Genomic DNA, 16,062 nt, shown 5'->3' on the forward strand with positions numbered 1-16,062 from the left:
AAACCAAAGAGAAATGAGGCAAAGCTTAAGATACATGGATAACGAGCAAGAAGACGATACTCAACCCCCAACCGAAGAGATGGCTGAAAACCAAGGCAATCAGCTGCCTCTTGCAATTGCGGTTAATCAAAATCCTGCTCCACGCACTATGTATGACTATGCTAAACCTTCTTTAACAGGAACTGAGTCAAGTATAGTTAGACCTGCTATTGCTGTGAATAATTTCGAACTAAAACCTAACACAATTCAGATGATACAGCTGTTTGTTCAGTTTGATGGTTTGTAGGATGAGGATCCCAACACTCACTTGGCAAATTTTCTAGAATTTTGTGACACTTTCAAAATTAATGGCATTTCTGATGATGCCATTCGCCTTGATTATTCCTTTTCCTTTGAGAAACAAAGCTAAGCGATTGGTTAAACTCGTTACCACGAGGGTCTATCACTACTTGGGAACAAATGACTGAAAAATTTCTATTAAAATATTTTCCGCCAGCTAAAACGGATAAGTTACGTAATGATATCTCTTCTTTTGTGTAGATGGACTTAGAAACATTTTACGATGCATGGGAGAGATACAAGGATCTATTGTGAAGGTGCCTTCACCATGGGTTACCTCTATGGCTGCAAGTTCAAACGTTTTACAATGTATGGATCCCTCGACAAGACAGATGATTGACGCAGCTGCTAGAGGAACCATCAACAACAAAACACCTGAAGAGGCTTATGAATTCATTGAAGAAATGTCACTGAATATTATCAATGGCAAGTCATGAGGATTAAGCCAACAAAAATAGCCGGCGTTTATAACGTCGACTCAGTTACTATGCTGTCAAATCAGGTAAAACTTCTCAATAAAAAGATTAATGGTTTACTTGGTTCTATGCAGGTACATCCAGTAATGAAGTGTGACTCAAGTGGAGGAGGTGTGCATACAGAATATCAATCCTTCAATCCTACAATCGAAGAGGAACAAGTCAACTATATGGGTAACAATAACTTTAGATCTCAAACTAGCCCATACAGTAATACTTATAATGCAGGTTGGAGGAACCACCCAAATTTCTCCTGGGGTGGTCAAGGGAATCAAAAGGCACAAAATCCTCAGGGTTTTCAACAACCATCTTATCAACAAGAGAAGAAACCGAACCTTGAGGAGATGCTGTCGAAATTCATATCAGTGTCAGAAACCCGTTTCCAAAATACCGAGACAGCACTTAAAAATCAACAAGCATCGATCTAAGGACTCGAAACTCAGATAGACCAACTACCCAAACTAACCTCCGAACGACCACAAGGTAGCTTACCAAGTAATACTGAACCTAACCCAAAGGAACACCTCAACGCAATTAGTACTCAAGATAAGGAAGGATTCATTGCGCCTGAGCCAGAATTGATGCAAGAAACTATGGTGAACAAAGGTAAAAGTGAGGTAAGTCAGAACAAAACGGTGAATGAAGAATATAAACCTCGTGTCCCATATCCTAATGCGACAAAGAAATACCGCTCAGACGGACAATTCGGTAAATTCCTTAAACTTTTTAAAAAATTACATATTAACTTACCGTTTATTGAAGCTCTGTCGCAGATGCCGAATGCAATGAAATTTTTAGAAGAGCTTTTAGTAAATAAGCGGAAGTTGGACGAAGCGTCACATGTGGAGCTAAATGCAATCTGCTCAGCTATTCTACAGAATAAGCTACCCCAAAAATTGAAAGATATTCCTTGCTTAATTGGTAGTTTAGGTATAAATCATGCAGTAGCTGATTTAGGGGCTAGTATTAACGTCATGCCTTACAAAATGTTTAAGCAACTAGGTCTTGGGAAACCTAAACAAACTAGGATGACCATTCAATTGGCAGATAAAACTATAAGATTTCCTAGGGGTATTATTGAAGATGTACTAGTGAAAGTAGATAAGTTCATATTTCCCATTGATTTCGTTGTTCTAGACATAGAGGAGGATAATAACACCCCTTTGATTTTAGAGAGGCCCTTTTTAACAAATGCTAAAACAATTATTGATGTTGGCACAAGTGAGCTTACACTTCGTGTGGGAGACGAAATGATCACCCTTCAAGCTCGTAATTCTGGCATCACATCAAACATTGAAGGTAATGGTCCACACTAATCCACTAAAATTGACAATATGACTTTGCAAAAATTGAGCTTCTTTGAAGTTCACGAGCCATGTTCCAGAAATGATAGAGGACACATTCATGAAGAACGAAGGCTACGGATAGAGGAGCTAGACGACTGTCGAGCACATAAATCGAGAACACACGATAAACTGAAACTACGTCAAAACGATCCCGATCCTCTCCAAATCAACTTAAGGTTATTGATAAAGTCTTACTAGATGCCGCAGATCCCCACATTGTCACTACCACACCGAATGAGGAAATCTCTCTTATGGTACTCAGTATTTTTCCATTCGGTACGGTGGAGGTAAGTCATCCCAGGTTCAGCACTTTAGGGTAAACAACACTCATGTAAAACCTTATTTTGATGAGACTGATATTAGGAATGAGGAGTATAAACTCCTCGAACCACCATGGCCATACAACGAAGAGGTAAGTCGAGCTTAGACTATAAATAAGCGCTTCTCATGAGGCAACCCGAGCACTAACAATATTAATTTCTTTGAATTTTGGTCTTTAAATCCTAACTTTCAAATAGAAATCTTGAATACAGGTGTTTCCACAAAAACACAGCCAAGCATATGGGTGTGCTTAAGGCTGTGTGAAAACATGGCAAAAGATTTCCCCAACACGGGCGTGCGACACGCCCGTGTGGAAGACCCGTGGTTGAAATTGAGAAACTAGCATTGGCGTGCGACACGCCCGTGTCTAACACCCGTGGTCAAACTTGTTAAATTAACATGGGCGTGGGAGAAGCGTATGATGCTAGACACAGCCGTGCAACATGGCCGTGTGAACCCACACGCCCGAGGAGCACAAGCGTGTACTAAATGTCAGACACGCCCAAATTTGAAATTCGCGAATAACACGGGCTGGAATTGGGGGACACAAGCTTGTGCCATGGCTGTGTGCCCCAAAATCTATAAATACCCTGTACTATTCACTTTCTTCCCTATTCAAAAACCCTAACCCTAGCCGCTGCAACTCCACACGGCCCCCTGCCAAGCCCGTGCATCGCCTTCAACTCCATTTTTGACGCCCAATCTCTCTCCCTTAGCATTTGTTTACTCTTTTCACTTCTATTTTACTTATTACTAATGCTTATTATTACAATAATTTCAATTTCTTTTGAACTATCTTCCATTTTTGTTCATTACTTTATCATTTAGTTTGCATTTTTAGTTAGTTATTATACATTGCATGTTGAATCAAGTGATTAGGAAACTTCATACCCATGATTTTACCATGCTCATTCTCATGATATTCCCATGCCAATATCTCTCATGTAATTTGCATTGTTTAATTATTTCTTATACATTTCATGTTGTTAAGAAAGCTTCATTCTTTTACACATGCCATTACTACATACAATGACAAAGTCATGAAATTATTATATTAGTTATGTTTGGTTGTGGTTGAAAGTTTGCTTTTTAGTTGGAAATTGTATTCCTTTTACTTCGACCACTCATCAAGATGACTTGATGATTCTAATCGCAGGAACCATGTCATCGTCAAGAGGAAAGAAAACCGCCGTACCTGCTTCGAAAAAGAGGAAAGGAACGTCTTCTTCCGTGGGCCCAACCGCAAAAATCAGTCACCCTCTCCTACAGTTTCCCCGAGGGCCCTAGGAAGAACTATTCCAAATACTTTGGGCTCGATCCTTAATTGCGGGCCGCTACATCGACTGGGCTGCCATAGAACAAGTCCAGATGGCTAACGCGATTCGGGCTCTCCTAACCACCGACCCTTGGGAGCTGTTCTTCGGGATTATCGAGCCGACATACCTCGAGCTCACGATGGAACTATGCTTAATGTTCCATCTCCAGACCGTAATGATAAGGTATGATGATCCTGGCACGGTCCAGTTTCGCCTAGGAAGATTAATCCGCTAGCTAAGCGTCCCAGAGTTCAGTGCTGCTTTAGGCCTATATACGGAGGAGTTTCGAGAGGAGAATGAACTATATGCTCTCAGTCGCCACATACATTTCTCTCCCTCGAAGTGCTGGCACACTTTGGCGCCTAGCACGGCCTCGTACAATCCTAGCCGCTCCAAGGCATCAGTTATCCCACCATCTCTGAGGTACTTACACGCTATTTTAGCTTACATGATTACAGGGAGGCGAGAGAGCACTGGCATCGTCAACACCCACGAAGTCTACTTCTTATGGTGTATGTCGCAAGGGCACGTCATCGACCTTGCCTATTTCATCGCCCTTGCGATTTAGCACCAGACAGAGCGGCATCGAAAGGGGGTCATCTTCATTGGCCCCTACGTGACTAGGCTGACACGACACTTTGGGCTCCTCAACATCGCGGCCCAAGAATCATCCCTCACTCTCATCGGCCAGATGTCTCCACAAGGCATCTCGAGAGGTGCCGAGGAACCTACCCTCCCTAGTATTGTCTCGCCCAATCTACTAAGGAGGAGGCCTACGAGGACATTCTTGATGATGTCCCCCCACAGCATGAGGACCCATCGACTCAGCCACTACCACCCTCTCATCCAGTTCATGCGGCGGCTTCATATGCTGACATCTCTGAGCTCCTCACCCTATTCGAGCAGTAGTGTTTTCAATGATTTGACAACATTGATGCTACTCTACAGCAGATTTGTCAGCACCTCCACATTCATCACCAGTCCCACCTCGCGAACCATCCAGCGATGAAGATGTTTAGAAATATTTATTTATTATTTTATGTTTTTAATTTTTATTGAAACTACTTTTTATTTTTGTTAGATTTTAGAATTTTATTTTTAATTATTAATTTTGGTTATTTCTTTTCGAGTACTTATTCTTCCTAATATCCCCTAAAAAGTTCCTGATTTTATCACAGTTATATAGAGCTCTTAAGCTCAACATCACATAGGAACTAAAACTCCACCGGGAAAGGTTCTCTACGACTGCCATGTCCTGGTCGACCACGACCATAGCTACCACTAGATATATATTCTTTTGGCGCAGGACTTATGGACTAATGAACCTTTACGACCGCCGGAGTATCCTTCTCCACTCTCGAACCAATTACTCTCTAAAACTCTAGTTCGAGGAATTCATCATACAGGAAGTTTCACTTCTCTCCCTAACTTATTTTTATACTCTAATATCTATTTTTGTACATTGAGGGCAATGTACATCTTAAGTGTGGGGGGAGGCATTCATTTCATTATCAGAAAAATCCTTGAATGACTGCCTTGTTCTCTTGAAAAGCTCTCATATCATATTTAGGATAAATTTTGATTGGTTTATGATTTTGATTGATATATCTTGAATTAAAACATAGGGACTTATGCATTGACTATTTAAACTTTAAGACATTAGAGAATCAAGCATGATAAATTGATTTTCAAGAATTTAAAATTATAGGTTGTTTCCCCAAGTATAGGTATTATTTTGAATTGGAATTCACGAGTCTAAACACCAAAAAGCCATAATTTTTGTGAGATTTTTGAGCCTTTTGAGCATCTCTTAATTCTTTCATGCTCACTTTTATCATTGCTTTGAGTGTGTCAGTATTGAACTGTTATTCTAGAACTTGCTTGATTATGCATGTCGAGACCATACCATTTGATTTGATATGCCAAAATGATTAAGGCACTTAGGATTAACCCACTCATGCCATGAAAAGCCTACCTCCACGATTAACCCCTACTAAACCCCCTTGAGCTTAACAACCCATTTCTTGTATTACCTTTAATATTAACTTTTAACCTATTATTGTTCCCTTAAATTAATCCCTATTTTTTGTCGAGATTTGAGTTGAATGGATTGCCTAGCTATGTTTTGTTCTTGATAGTTAGTCTATATTATTTTAACTTATTCTTAAAAAAAAAAAACTATGTATACATATTTGTAATTTCATATTTTGAGAGAAGCTCTGTTGTACGCAAGTGAAGATTAACTCTTTTTCTAGTTAGGCAATTTTTCAATTTAATCTTGATTCTAACCTTTTCTTTCAGCTTGTGACCACACCCCCTAACCAAGCCTCACTACAACCCTCTAAAGACCTTTTGATTGATGTATCATCTTAAATTATAGTGGTGGAGATTTGATTTTCATGCAAGCTTATGGTAATGACTTTTCATTATTGACTATTGAGTGCTTCTTTTATTGTCCTTAAACACCTCAAGTGATTTGAGTGAATCTTTAGTGATGATGTGAAACTCTGTGATATTCTAAATCAAAAATAATTACTTAGATGCGGAGAGACACCTATGGTTGCATGATTAAATACTCAACTTGGAATGTTTGAAACTTTTATGTTCTTTTAGTTGAATTCTCAATGTATAATTACCTATGGATTATCTTGAGATATTATCGATAAGAATTATAAGTTGAGGAGAAATTATTTTGATTATGAGTTGAGAATTTTGCTTGAGGACAAGAAAATGCTTAAGTGTGGGGGTATTTGATAAACCGTAATTTATACATATTTTTACCCCATGTTTAATGCAATTTATGGATGATTTTCCATAAGAATTGGTGAATTCGATGCTTCTAATACTTTAATTTCATGTTTTATACTTAGGAGAGCATAAGAGAGCGAAAAGAGCGAGAAACGGGCCAAAAACGGAGAAAATGGGCCAAAGTACGAGATCAACATGGCCTGGACCTCATCACACAGGCAGACCACACGGCCGTGTCAATCTGGCAGAATTGGAGCACGACTCACACTGGTATAGCACACGCCCGTGCCATTCTAACAGGCTTCAACATGGCCTGAAGTAATCGTACACGGGCGTGTCCCTGCCGAGCCCAAGTTGATTCCAATTCGAAAAAGGCTAATTTTGAGGGCCTTTAGGCATTCCAAAGCCTATAAATACACCCTAGAGGAGGAAGAAAAGGGAGACGGAGAAGAGAGGGTAAGGGATTACTCCAAGGAAGCCGATTGATCCATCTCGAAAGCCGGATTTATCATCAAGATTGAAGATCTCTCCTCAATTTCCCTCCAGGAGTTTTGGGTTTTCTTTATGTTTTGTATTCTTTATTCTTCTAAGATGTTTTCTTATTCAGTTATGAACTAAAACCCCTAAATACCTAAGGGGAATGAAACCTAAGACGAATCTTGTTATTATTTTATGAATCGTATGATAAATATTTAACTTGTTCTTAATTATGTGTTCTTAATTATTGTTTTGATATCCCAGGATACTAATTCAAGGCATGCTCTTATTCAGAGGAGGAATAGACCATGTCTAAGAGTACTTTTGTCATAATTAAGCAGAGTTGATTGCGTGCCTAGAAATACGGTGACAAGATTTTGTCGGATTAGGGTGAAACCTAATAAGAGGATCCATAGATCGAGTTAATGCAACCTTAGAGTGTTAATTAGAGAAAAGTCTTGGTTATTCAATCTAGGGATTAGATGTTATTAGTCTTGAATAGGGATAATAACATAACTTAGGGATCTCTACGGAACAAGTTGAATGAATAAATCGTCCGATTCGGAGCCAGAATAACAAGTAAAGTCTAGGTGGATTTTTTCTTAGGTATTGTCTTCATTCAATCGATTTTCCCAAAAGCAATTCCCCAATTCTTTTCTCTGTGAGTTCTTAGTTTAGATAATTAGTTATTAAAATAAAACCTCTTTATTCTTAGGCTAGATAATAAAAAGACAATCATTTTAGTTCCTTTGGGTTCGACAATTCGGTCTTGCTAAAACTATACTACTGTTCGATAGGTACACTTGCCTACATCGCGATAATAGTTAGTTCAAGAACGAGTAATTATAAATATTTAAAACCTATCACGAAACCTCGCGAGCAATTTTCATACACATGCATAACATAATTGGATTCCTCTCATTCTTAATAATAATTGTAGTCATATCCTATCTCATTTGATTTACATAATAGTCAATAGAATTCAAGATCATAATTCCTTCATTCTCATCTTACCAAAGATTTTTTCATTTCATAATCACAATAACTACGAGCATGCCGTACATACTTATACGCTCTCGACATGTTCATACCTTGTCATTTCTTTGACAAATCCTTAGACTACTCGTTGAACTACTTGGAATACTAAGGATACTCAGGGAACTATATTCACATAGTAGGGTGCCAATGCCATATCCCGGATATGGTCTTACATTGGGCCACATATCGATGCCAAGGCCATGTCCCAAACATGGTCTTACGTGGGATCACACATATCAAAGCCATTAGCCTAGCTATGGTCTTACACGATGTACTCATATCGATGCCAATGCCATGTCCCCAACATTGTCTTACATGGGATCATATATCAATTCCGATGCCATATCCCAGATATGGTCTTATACGGGATCTCATCAACCCAAATATCATGATATGTATGCCCTAAGTATTCCTAAGGTTCAATCAACTTTCATCTCTTCAAATCTTTTTCGGAAAACATCAATGATACTCACGAAGACATTATAAAACTCATGTAACATTAAGGGTTAGACGTATAATAAAATGCTATATCAATTACACGCGCACTTACCTTAGTACAAAATATGGACAATTAGTTCGATTTAGTCCAAGATCTTTTTCTTTTCCCGATCTAGGCCTAGACTCCATTTTTCTTGATCTATAATAGCAAATTTCACTTATTTAAAGTACATAAATCATACTTTGGCAAAATTATAATTTTTCCCCTAAACTTTCACATATTTACACTTTGGTCCCTAAGCTCGTAAAGTGAAATGTGTCCAATTTCTTTGTTACCCAAGCCTAGCCAATTCATATTCCCTCTTATAACAGCCCACATTTTTCATCAAATCACATTTTTAACACCTATTTTTACAAATTTTACAAATAAGTCATTTTAGGTGTTTTCATGAAAAATCACTTAGAAAAATATGTTCATTTAACTCCAAACTTTCATATTCCTCCATTAATCATCAAAATACATGCATGACACACACGGGTAAATTTTTGGACATAAACCCTAGTTCAAATAAAGGGTAGAAATAGCTAAATCATGCTTCAAGGATCTCAAAAATGCAAAGAACATTAAAAACGGGGCTAAGATTGACTTACTTCCAAGCTTGAAAAATTAAAAAACCCTAGCTATGGAGAGCTGGAGAATTTCAGCTATGGCATGGAGAAGATGAGCAAATTTGGTTGATTTTTCCTTTTCTATTATTTTATTAACTAAATCACAAAAATGCCCTTTTTACTAAACTTTCAAATTTTATCCATGCATGCCCATTTTTGTCCATAAAAATAGAAATTAGGAAAATTGATATTTAGGGACCTCTAATTAATAATCCAAAGCTATTTCATACTAAAATCTTCTAGAAACACATACTTTGCAACTTATTCAATTTAGTCCCTAAAGTCAAATTGGACAATTTACTCATAAAATTTCTTCATGAAATTTTCACACAAGCATGGAATCATATCATAGACCTTGTAATAATCATAAAATAATGATTTCTACTTCGAATTTGTGGTCTCAAAACCACTATTTTGATTAGACCCTAATTTGTAATGTTACAGTATGGGTTGAGGCATGGATTGTTGGAAGTGATTTTTAGGGGTATGTTCTATTAAACAGTTATTGTGGGACAAAAGATTTATGAAACGTTTGAAAGGATTCCCCATTTAGTTAAATAAGGAAGATTGAGTATGATAATAGCATGATATCTGGTATATAAGAGAATGGTAAATTGTAGTGGTGTCCACTGGAATAAATGATACAAAATAATTGGCACCCAAAATTTCATACAAGAGTGCAAAGTATCCATCAAGGTAATGTTATAATGAACTCACTAAGTACTCTTCTACTTACAAGATTTGTTATTGCCTTTCAAATATTTGAGAAAAGACTTCGCTTGGAGGGATGATGCCAGGAGTTCACCAAGGTGATGGCGGAGTGGGCTACTATGTATACAGTGGAGATGTGGCATAGTCTAGGAATACACCTTTTGAGTTTGTATTTAAATAAACTTCCATTCTGTAAGGATTTGTATCGAGTTTATTGTAATAAGATTATTTTAAGTTGTTTCCCTTGTTTTCATACAATAAGTTTCTAATTTAATTGTCAAATCACATACTTAAGGATATGAGAAATTGTAAATTCTTTTCTTAATGGTTTAGCCTTGCGAAGTAACACTCGAAACTCAGACCCTGTGAATAGGATTGAGTTTGGGGGGTTACATAGCTATAGTAGGTGAGTCTTTAATATCGAATCCTACAATTTTTTCTAGATAAATCTTTGTAATCAATGTTCTAGTATCAGTGAATGAGTACTTGATTTGACTGTTGAAAATATGTATGAGATCTTGATATAGTGTCCTCATGAGTCTGGTATGTAGTGGGCTGTATGTATGGATGTATATGATTCTGTAAAGCAACTATGTATGTGTGTCTGAGATATATATTATGATACATGATCATCTGATGTGGGTGTGAAATGTGTAATGAGTATGATTTGGTTAAGAAAATGAGTATAACATATTTGAATATATACCTATGTTAGGTATATGAGGTGTGATTAATAAATATGGGGAAATAGGGTGTAACTGAGTGTTGAGAGGTTTTGTGATGTGAGTTTTAACATCGTGGTGGTTTTCAATGAAGTTCGTCAAGACAGTAAAAATGAGTTATGATATGATAAATTTGAAGAAAGTCAGTTGTAACAGCTCATTTTTGACAAAATCGGAATAGTGGTTTTGGGACCACAAATCTGAGTCTAGAAAGAAAAAAAATTATTTTAATAATATTTTATGATCTACAGTATGATAATAATATTGTGTGAAAATTTTGTAAAGAAATTTTAACGATTACATGTTTAATTTGACAAAGGACCAAATTGCACGAAGTGTAAAAGTTGAGTTTTAATAGCTAGAACTTTAAATTAGAGGTTATTATATGGTAATTAGACAATTAAAAATACTTAGTTGTTAAGGATAATGATTCATCCATGGAAAATAAAATTAAAGAAAAGGACAAAATTGGAAAGATAAAAAATAAAGATGATAAATAATAAAAAGATGAAAATATCATCATTTATCATCATCTTCCTCAAATATTTTGCATGGAAACCCTAGGAAAGAGAAAGCAAGCTTTCTTGGCCAAATTAGGAAAGTATTCAAGTCCCTTTTTTAGTAGTTTTTATATTTTTGAGATCGGGACAACTTAATCTAGCTATTTTAGAGATTAATTTGTAAAGTTATCTAAGTATGAAAATTTGTTATTATACTAATCAAAGTTATGTACAATTTATGAAAGACATTAGCGTCATGATTAATTGTTATTAGTTATTCACTTTTGAAATTGAAAAAAATTGAATTGCTTTAACTATTTTAAGGATCAATTTGCCAAAATTTGAAATTAAGAGAAAGTGGAGAATTATTTTACCTACTTGTTTTAAATGATATAATAGAAAATTGTTAATAGAATCAATTATGTTTGTGAGCTACTGAAAACAGCGTGGAACACCTTGGAGTGATGGAACGGATGGCGTTACACAGTGTGCAATCATGCCAGGGTAACAATCATCTTATCTCACATCAATTAAACTTTAAATTAAAAAGTACATCTTTTCGTTTATAGTAAATTAATTTTATTTGGATTCTTGCCATAGTTTCAAAGTTTCAATCTATTGTTCTAATGTAAAAAATAAAACATATCCAAGGTTAAGATTTTAAATTTTCCATTCATTTTAATAAAACTTAAAATATCTAATGTTAAATAAATACCAAATATATATATATATATATATATATATATGATTTAATGTTGTCTTTAACATAAAACTAAAAGATTAATTGTATTAATAATTTCAATTTTTAAAATGGAATGAATTAATCAATTTTGAATTGAGTTTTTTATCTGTTAAATATTTTAATCATGTTAAATTGATATTGATTCAGTTAATTTTTTAAATATTATTTTGAAAAATAATAAATATTCTTATAAAGATATTTTTATGTTTTACATTGTATATAAAATTTATAAATAACAATTTAAGCATAGAACAAACTAGAAAATGAGACTTAAAAGTCTCAAAACTTCAACTTTGTCATTTTAAGCAACGTGTTATTAGTTTTTTGTATATATAAATATAATTTTTATATAATATTTTCACGCAAATTGAATATGTGAATAACCTAGTATTCATAATCATTATTCCTTTAAAATTAATTTTAGATTAGATGTGTAACACTAGCATGTGGTGTTAATTAAATTTAATGATATTAAAGCCCAAACATACACCTAAGTTTGTATTTGGTTAAACATTAGGCGGGGACATACATGTACCATTCACATTATGGGTTGCAAAGAGGAGGATTATATGGGATGATAAATGTTTCAGTTCCAGGAGTGACAGAGCCCTTCAACTATGATGCGGATCATGGGATTATTCTCAGCGATTGGTACCATCATTCAGCTTATGACCAATCAACTGCCTTGTCCTCCATTCCTTTTCAATGGATTGGCGAGCCTCGGGTATATCAACACACTACCCATGCAACACTTGAATATGCACAACCTGTCTAAACTATTCTTTTTTTCTTTTTGGTTATATTTCAGTCATTATTGATAAATGGCAAAGGGAACTACAATTGTTCTGGCTTAGCACCAGGTATTTGTAACTCAACAAATCCTCAATGTTCTCCCTCGACACTTACTGTAATTCCTGGAAAAACTTATCGGTTAAGGCTTGCTAGCTTGACATCCTTATCATCTCTTAGCTTCCAAATTGAGGTATCCTATTCCAACTCTTCGTGTTTCTTCAAGTACAACATACAATTCTTTGAATATACGTGTCTGTGTTAAATACGTGTAAATATCCGCCACTTTAAATTGTTAGGAATAATGTAAAGAAAAGTAATCAAAATAGACTATGAGGCATTAGATACTTTCTTTAAATGGTTTCATCCCTCCAGGATATTATATGATTTTGGTAGATACATCAACATGATAATCACATGTGTGTTATCAATTTGTAACCTGTTGTTTGAAAAATTATTTATTTAAATAATCATATTTTTAGATTATATAATTAAGACAATTAGTATTGCTAATGGTAATTTTATATCTAAGGCTTTTAATGATTGCTGTATATAAAATTGAACAATTTTTGCAAAGCTTGTTATTTATATACATAATTATTTAGAGAAATCATTTATTGAATGTCTCTAGTTAATATTTAAATCATTACTTATGAGAACGAAGTTTCTTATTTCAATATAAGATTATGTTGATTTACATGCTACAACACTTGCACGCATCAAGTCAATAAGTTATAATAAAAACTCCTTATTACAATTGACTTTTGGTCAATAGCTAAATATTTCTCATCTTAGAATTTTTGGATGTGTAGTATATTTTCCAAAAACTTCATCACAACACACAAACATGGGTCCCCAAAGGAGGTTGAGAATATATGTTGGTTATAAATTTTCTTCTATAATTAAGTATCTCGAACCATTAACTGGAGATTTATTTATTGCACAATTCGTTGATTGTAATCTATGATAATTAAGACCCGGTAAATTGTGTTATGCAACATTACATTAAATGTTATGCCTTTACATAACACAATTATTAGCATAAATTGTGCTTTTACATAACATTATCTTTCACTAAATGTTATGTCTTTGCATAACACAATTCTTTAGATTGATACATACTTTTAACACAATTATTCTAATAAAAAAGAAAAATTCTAAAATACATATAAAATATTAAAATTTTAATCAAATGAAATTACTACACTAAAAATATCAAGCCCAAGAACTCTATATACACATCTTCTAACATATATAAAATAAAATTTCATTAAATGAACTTATCTTATTTGTTTATTCATAAAGAATATATTATTTTATATTATTTATTATTTTCGTTTGAATAAATCAGTAACATTGCAGACTACTTACACTAACTGACAATTGAACTGGAATTTGAAACAATTGTCCTGTTGTGAAATGCAGGACCATGATATGACAATTATTGAAGCTGATGGACAATATGTGGAACCCTTCGTCACTGAAAACCTATTTATATACTCGGGAGACATATTCAGTTCTAGTAACAGCAAACCAAGATCCATCCAAGAATTATTGGACCACCATTAATGTAGTTAGTCGTAAGCTTAAAACCCCAAATGGCTTAGCGATTTTCAATTACTTATCCAATTATTTTCTTCAACCTCCACCAACCAATCCACCCGTAGGACCAATTTGGAATGACACAAACTCCCAACTCAACCAAAGCTTAACCATTAAAGCTCGCAAAGGCTTCATTGTAACCCTTCCAAGAAAACTAGACAGGATCATTGTACTCCTCAACCCACAAAACACAATAAATGGTTAACTTCGTTGGTCCTTAAACAACGTTTCCCATGTCCTTCCAACCACCCCTTACCTTATTGCCTTGAAAGAAAATATGAGTGATGTTTTTGATCCAAGTCCACCACCTGAAGATTACGACTCTACAAATTTTGACATTTATAGTGTTGCAAAAAACACAAATGCTATCTCAAGCACATCCATTTACAAGCTGCAATTTAACTCTACCGTGGATATTATATTGCAAAATGCAAATTCTATGACGCGAAATGTTAGTGAGACACATCCCTGGCATCTTTATAGGCATGGTTTTTGGGTGCTGGGATATGGGGAAGGGAAATTCAACTTGTCAAGGGATGTTGAAAAGTATAAATTGGTTGTTCCAATTATGAAGAACATAGTGGCTCCTCATCCATTTGGTTGGGTTGCTTTAAGGTTCCAAGCAGATAATCTAGGTTATGACTTTTCCATTACCATATTGAAGCCCATTTCTTCCTTGGGATGTTAGTGGTTTTTGAATCTGGGTGGAAAAGATTGGAGATATACCTAACATTAATTATGGTTGTGGTAAAACCAAAGCCATGGTCCATCCATAGTTTTCATAAATTTGTGATGTTTTATTGTATTTCCTAACGAGTCCTAGTCCTTTTTTTTCTTTCTTTTTTACAACTCTAATAAAAACTCAACCTATTCTAGAGAAAGGTAAACACCACTTGGGGTTCTCTCCGGAGTCCTACTTATCATGAATATAAAGATTTAATAAATTTAATATTTTTTGTACTTTCATCTAAGGAGAAGGAAAAAAATTATTGTCGCTCAATTTTCTCAAACCAAATCTGTAATATCCCTAACCCGTCTTCGTCATCGGATTAAGGTTATGGAGTATTATTGTACAATTCAAAACATTTAACATTAAAACATAAATTAATAAATAATTTACATGTTAACATTTGATAACATAATTTAATTATAGCATAAAAATTCTTATAGGCCTTAAATCGAGCCTAAGAGACCCTAAAAATAGTTTGGAAACATTTAGGGACTAATTCAAAATAAAACATAAAAGTTTGGAAAATTTGAAAATAGGGGTCACACGGTCGTAAGACATAGCCCAATCCATGTGAGCATTCAAACTATAGGACATACAGTCGTGTCCCAGACCGTGTCTTTGCCTGTATAACTCACTAACTTGGGTCACATGGCTTTGTTACAGGCCGTGTGCCAGAATGTGTGAAACATGCACTTGAGATTAATATGACACATGACCGTGTGGGGTGGTCGTGTGTGGCACATAGCCTTGTGACAGCCCGTGTCCCAGGCCGTGTGCAGCACAAATTGCCCCTAATAAAGTCATTTCAAAACCCTATTCTTGCAGACCAAGACACACCATTTCTACAAACATTCATATGATCAAAACACATTCCAATCGCACTCAAAACATACCAAATTAATCATCCAATAAGTTTTAACCAATGTACCAATAATAGGTACCACAACCACAATCAACATTGTTTCATTTCATCATTTCCAAATTCAACCATTTAGCATATTTCTAGCATACCAAATAACCATTTCTTTTCATAACATTAACATATAAGCGATTTGCTTTCAAGATGCATGATTAAAGTGACCAAAACACACATCTAAT

General features: G+C 35.0%; 1 non-coding gene and 1 pseudogene across 1 annotated transcript; one reads left to right on the forward strand and one right to left on the reverse strand.

Annotated features, from left to right (window-relative positions):
• Positions 1 to 507: 507 nt before the first annotated feature.
• Positions 508 to 614, reverse strand: LOC128285828 (small nucleolar RNA R71). The gene has a single exon (XR_008276376.1). It is a non-coding gene; the product is annotated as a small nucleolar RNA R71 (small nucleolar RNA).
• Positions 615 to 10,413: 9,799 nt separating this feature from the next.
• Positions 10,414 to 15,171, forward strand: LOC108451672 (L-ascorbate oxidase-like; annotated as a pseudogene).
• Positions 15,172 to 16,062: the final 891 nt, after the last annotated feature.

This window comes from Gossypium arboreum, chromosome 12 (assembly GCF_025698485.1).
Source record: "Gossypium arboreum isolate Shixiya-1 chromosome 12, ASM2569848v2, whole genome shotgun sequence".
In the NCBI taxonomy this organism is placed as follows: Eukaryota; Viridiplantae; Streptophyta; class Magnoliopsida; order Malvales; family Malvaceae; genus Gossypium; species Gossypium arboreum.